Source organism: Oncorhynchus clarkii, chromosome 1 (genome assembly GCF_045791955.1).
Source record: "Oncorhynchus clarkii lewisi isolate Uvic-CL-2024 chromosome 1, UVic_Ocla_1.0, whole genome shotgun sequence".
NCBI lineage: Eukaryota > Metazoa > Chordata > Actinopteri > Salmoniformes > Salmonidae > Oncorhynchus > Oncorhynchus clarkii.
The window spans coordinates 82,280,957-82,287,503 of NC_092147.1; positions in this window are offsets into that span (position 1 = coordinate 82,280,957).

The following is a 6,547-nucleotide window of genomic DNA, read 5'->3' on the forward strand; positions in this document are numbered from 1 at the left end:
GCTGTTCCCACATGTTTCAAGAGGGCCACCATTGTTCTTGTTCCCAAGAAAGCTAAGGTAACTGAGCTAAATGACTATCGCCCCATAGCACTCCCTTCCGTCATCATGAAGTGCTTTGAGAGACTGTGTGGCCATGCACACATCCAACTCAATCATCAAGTTTGCAGACGACACTACAGTGGTAGGCTTGATTACCAACAACGACGAGACGGCCTACAGGGAGGAGGTGAGGGCCCTCGGAGTGTGGTGTCAGGAAAATAACTTCACACTCAATGTCAACAAGACAAAGGAGATGATCGTGGACGTCAGGAAACACCAGAGGCAGCAGCCCCCTATCCACATCGACGGGACAGTCGTGGAGAAGGTGGAAAGGTTTAAGTTTCTCTGCGTACACATCACGGACAAACTGAAATTGTCCTCCCACACAGACAGCGTGATGAAGAAGGCGCAGCAGCGCCTCTTCAACCTCAGGAGCCTGAAGAAATGCGGCTTGTCACCAAAAACACTCACAAACTTTTCAGATGCACAATCGAGAGCGTCCTGTCGGGCTGTATCACTGCCTGGTACGGTAACTGCTCCGTCCACAACAGTAAGGCTCTCCAAAGGGTAGTGAGGTCTGCACCTGTGTTTCATGTCCAGGACACCTACACCACCCGATGTCACAGGAAGGCCAAAAAGATCATCAAGGACATCAACCACCCGAGCCACTGCCTGTTCACCCCGCTATCATCCAGAAGGCGAGGTCAGTACAGGTGCATCAAAGCTGGGACCGAGAGACTGAAAAACAGCTTCTATCTCAAGGCCATCAGACTGTTAAACAGCCACCACTAACATTGAGTGGCTGCTGCCAACACACTGACACTGACTCAACTCCAGCCACTTTAATAATGGGAATTGATGGTAAATGATGTAAATATATCACTAGCCACTTTAAACAATGCTACCTTATATAATGTTACTTACCCTACATTATTCATCTCATATGCATACGTATATACTGTACTCTATATCATCGACTGTATCCTTATGTAATACATGTATCACTAGCCACTAACTATGCCACTTTGTTTACATACTCATCTCATATGTATATACTGTACTCGATACCATCTACTGTATCTTGCCTATGCTGCTCTGTACCATCACTCATTCATATATCCTTATGTACATATTCTTTATCCCCTTACACTGTGTACAAGACAGTAGTTTTGGAATTGTTAGTTAGATTATTTGTTGGTTATTACTGCATTGTCGGAAGTAGAAGCACAAGCATTTCGCTACACTCGCATTAACATCTGCTAACCATGTGTATGTGACAAATAAAAATTGGATTTGATTTGATTTGATTTAGAATCAACATGGGTAGTAGAAAAGTTAGTCTGCACCAGAACCATAGACACACAATGTTCTAGAGAGGGACAATATTCCACTTGTTGCAACAAAGTCATATCGACTGAAGCTGATAGGAAAAGGCCTACCACAGCGGAGAGAGTGTTTGTTTTTAAACCAGCACTAGAGCCAGACCGGTCTAGTTTGGTCATTGGGTTCAATGTTCACCTGAGGCGATGGGCTGTGTGGTGAGGAAGGTTAGTAGGCTAAATTCTAGAAATGTCGAATTATCAAGCTTTCTACCAATAACAGATTTTTTTTTACATGTATTTTAAAACTATAGTAGACATTATGTTCCATGTCTCAAATATAATAAAAACGTACTATTTATTCACCGGCCAAATTTTAGGGCTTAGGATAATGGTGTAACATCGTTTCTATGGAGATGGATATCGAGGCCACATTCAGTCATTTTTGACAAATTATTTTGTAAACCCCATGCATGGATTCAGATTTTTTTTTTTAAATCCGTGGGAGGGAATGCTGTCGGTCGAGCAACCTGTTAACCTCATCGATTACTTAGCCCAACGGAGAAATTAACTCACGAGAAAAGTAGCACATTTTTTGCTAGCTAGATAAGTTAATAACGTCGTTAGCTGTTGTTGTTGTAACGTTATTGACATGGGCTGTTGATATGGTTAGCAACACATTTTGTGATAGCTTGTCTATCAGTATAAACAATTGTTCTCGTTTTACACAGTAATTATACGTTTGTAAAAGCTATGGCAGTGTATTTGTCTAACTAGGGAGATTCCCAGATACAGACTAAGGAGAACGCTTTTTCATTCCTCTGGAGTCATGAAAGCTGGAGAGAGTTGAAAACGTCTTTAAACTGCAAAATGGTCGATTGCCTCTAGGAGTCCGTGTCTTCTTGCCAATAAATAGGGCTTTATGACTGATCAGTGGCCAAGCAAGCAGACCCCCTCAAGACATTGAGCGGATTGAGGATTTTAGAATTTGTTGTATATTCTCTATAAATGGGATATGCTGCAATTAGTTTAGCTACATTAGCTACATCTTCTCAGGAGGAGTCAAAGGTGAGGTTAGAGTTGTGTGTGTACAGTTACAGTAACAACTATCACCATAATTAATTTGTTTAATATTTAGGGGGGGTGCCCATGTCAATACACAACATACAGCACATACAGGGGTGACCCAAATCTCTATAGGAATGCCCAGCTCCCTCTGAGAACTCCTGTGACTTGACCCCTGACCTCTGTCCTATTTGAAAAGCCTGCCGAGCCAGTCACAGAGGTTAAGACCCTGACATAAATGTTATTAATTTGCTTTTCAGGAAGAAGATTTCTGAATATTCCAAATAAAGGCAGTTCAATTGACAATCTCTACACCCATGCAACACCACTATAATGTCAGTGTCTATCCAAAGGCAATATAAAACAGCACATCCTAATGTAATGTCATTGAATAGAAGATAATTTCAGATCCTCACATAAAAACAGAGAGGAATTAGCCTGGGCCCTGATCTGTTGTCTTGGTGTGACAATGGCCATAAGAGTTGGCAAGACAGCACAAACTGGGACCAGGCTAGCGAGGAATGGGATGAGTCAACAACAATGGCGGCATCCTGATTGGCATTTAGGCAACTGTGGGTGGTGAAGCATGTGTCGCTCCAGTAAGTGTCCAATATTTTAGTCTCTGGGTCGTACTCAGTTGTCATCAAACTGAAGAAACGGATTGAAATACCTGTAGGGAGGTACTATCTGAACTTGTCCTATAAGAAATGCTCAATTTCATTTTCCGTAGCACAACATTTTGAAAAAGGTTGCTACAGTGTACCCTAATGAATACAACCCTGTAGTACCCCATAACAAGGGGTCAAATCAAATCACATGTTATGTGTCACATGCGCCGAAACAACAGGTGTAGTAGACCTTATCGTGAAATGCCTACTTACAAGCCCTTAACCAACAATGCAGTTAAGAAAAATAAGAGTTAAGAAAATATTTACTAAATTAAGTAAAGTTATTTTTTTTAAAGTAACACGATAAAATAACAATAACTAGGCTATATTCAGGGGGTACCGGTACTGAGTCAATGTGCGGGGGTGTCGGATCCTGATCTTTCACCTGTCTTGTGCTTGTCTCTACACCCCACCAGGTGTCTCCCATTTGTCCCAATTATCTCCTGGTTTGTTTATACCTGCATTATCTGTTTGTCTTGTCCCACCGGCTTGGTTTTCTCATTTTCGAGTTTCTATAGTTGCTGTTTTCTAGTCCTCCCTGTTTTGACCATTTTGCATGACCTGACCCTGACTGCTGTTCTTTACCTTTCTGACACTGCCCTGGATTACTGACCTCTGCCTGCCATGACCCTGAGCCTGCCTGCCGTTCTTTACCTTACTGACACTGCCCTGGATTACTGACCTCTGCCTGCCATGATCCTGAGCCTGCCTGCCATTCTTTACCTTACTGACACTGCCCTGGATTACTGACCTCTGCCTGCCATGATCCTGAGCCTGCCTGTCGTTCTTTACCTTACTGACACTGCCCTGGATTACTGACCTCTGCCTGCCATGATCCTGAGCCTGCCTGCCGTTCTTTACCTTACTGACACTGCCCTGGATTACTGACCTCTGCCTGCCGTTCTTTACCTTACTGACACTGCCCTGGATTGCTGACCTCTGCCTGCCCTTGACTTGTCGTTTTCTTTTCCCCTATTTTGTACATAGACATCTGAGATTCAAAATGTCTGCATCTGGGTCTTATCCTGAGTCCTGATAGCGGGTACACGTTAGTCTAGGTAATTGAGGTAATATGTACATGTAGGTAGGGGTAAAGTGACTATGCATATATAATAAACAGTGAGTATCAGTAGCTTAAAAAGGGAGGGGGGGGGGGGTCAATGCAAATAGTCCAGGTAGCCATTTGATTAACTGTTCAGTAGTCTTATGGCTTGGGGGTAGAAGCTGTTTAGAAGCCTCTTGGACCTAGACGTGGCGCTCCGGTACAGCTTGCCATGCGGTAGCAGAGAGTACAGTCTATGACTAGGGTGGCTGGAGTCTTTGACAATTTTTAGGGCCTTCCTCTGACACCGCCTGGTATAGAGGTCCTGGATGGCAGGAAGCTTGATCCCAGTGATGTACTGGGCCGTACGCACTACCATCTGTAGTGCCTTGCGGTCGGATGCCGAGCAGTTGTCATACCAGGCGGTGATGCTCTCGATGGTGAAGCTGTAGAACTTTTTGAGGATCTGAGGACCCATGCCAAATCTTTTCAGTCTCCTGAGGGGGAATAGATGTTGTCGTGCCCTCTTCACGACTGTCGGTGTGTTTGGACCATGATAGTTTGTTGGTGATGTGGACAGCCCTGTTGATGTAAATGGGGGCGTGCTCTGCCCTCCTTTTCCTGTAGTAAACAATCAGCTCCTTTGTCTTGATCACATTGAGAGAGAGGTTGTTGTCCTGGCACCAGACTGCCAGGTCTCTGACCTCCTCCATATAGGCTCTCATTGTTGTCCGTGATCAGGCCTACCACCGTTGTGTTGTCTGCAAACTTAATAATGGTGTTGGAGTCGTGCTTGACCATGCAGTCGTGGGTAAACAGGAACTAGGTACGCACACCTGAGGGGCCCCCGTGTAGAGGATCAGCGTGTCAGACGTGTTGTTCGCTAGCCTTACCACCTGGGGGCAGCCCATCAGGAAGTCCAGGATCAAGTTGCAGAGGGAGGTGTTTAGTCCCAGGGTCCTTAGCTTAGTGATGAGCTTTGAGGGCACTATGGTGTTGAGCGCTGAGCTGTAGTTAAGGGTGTGAAAGGAAGCCCCGGAAAATTGTTAAAGAGTCCAGCCACCCAAACCATAGACTGTTCGCTCTGCTTCCGCACGACAAGCTGTACATGTGCATCAAGTCTGATATCAACAGGCTCCTGAACAGCTTCTATCCCCAAGTCACAAGACTGCTAAATAGCTAACAAAATGTCCACAGGGACTATCTGAGTTGACCCTTGAATTGTTATTTTTGCACTGTCTCTATGCACACTCACAGGGCCCTACTTCATCCCCATATTATTACTTACCCTCTTGCTCTTTTGCTCCCCAGTATCTCTACTTGCACATCATCATCTGCACATCTATCACTCCAGTATTAATGCTAAATTGTAATTATTTTCACCTCTAGGGCCTATTTATTGCCTACCTCCCTACTCTTCTACATTTGCACACACTGTACATAGATCTTTATTTTTTTCTTTTCTTTTGTGTTATTGACTGTACGTTTGTTAATGTGTGACTCTGTGTTGTTGTTTTTGTCGCACTGCTTTGCTTTATCTTGGCCAGGTCGCAGTTGTAAATGAGAACTTGTTCTCTCAACTGGCCTACCTGGTTAAATAAAGGTGAAATAAAAATAAATAAAACTCACAGGGCCCTACGCACACGGACACTCCAATACTAGAGTATGTGACCTGAGCGGAGCTGGAGCGGAGCTGGAGCGGAGCGCGCCCAATTTGACTGGAGCTCTGAGCAAGACTCCCAAAGGCTGGAGTGTTGGCAAGTGTGTTGATGTAGTGTCCACAACTAAATAATCATTGTGGAATCTGAAAAGACACATCCCGAAAGCATGATGGTGTACTTACTAGATGGAATTGCTAAAAGAAAGGAACGAGGTGGGTAGATAACTAAGTGTGTCATTGTAGCAAAGTATTTCTAAACAAAAAATCTGATCTCTTAAAAAAGTTTTGTTCATTTTTGTTCTATTTATACAATAGGCCATAATTGATTTTGGCTCAATAGGCCTGGCATATTCCCACTTTCTAGGAGCTTTCCATTTTGATTGGGTTATCTTGCCTAAAAACCTTTAGGCCCACCTATAATGACCAAAAGTATGTGGACACCTGCGCATCGAACATCTCATTCCAAAACCATGGGCATTAATATGGAGTTGGTCCCTCCTTTGCTGCTATAACAACCTCCACTCTTCTGGGAAAGCTTTCCACTAGATGTTGGAACATTGCTGCGGGGACTTGCTTCCATTCAGCCACAAGAGCATTAGTGAGGTTGGCACCGATATTGGGCGATTAGACCTGGCTCGCAGTCTGAGTTCCAATTAATCCCAGTACATCACTGGGGCCAGTCAATCTCTCTTCTGAGCCTAATTATCTACTCCCATCACTAGAGTAACTCATCAACACCAAAAATAACATTACA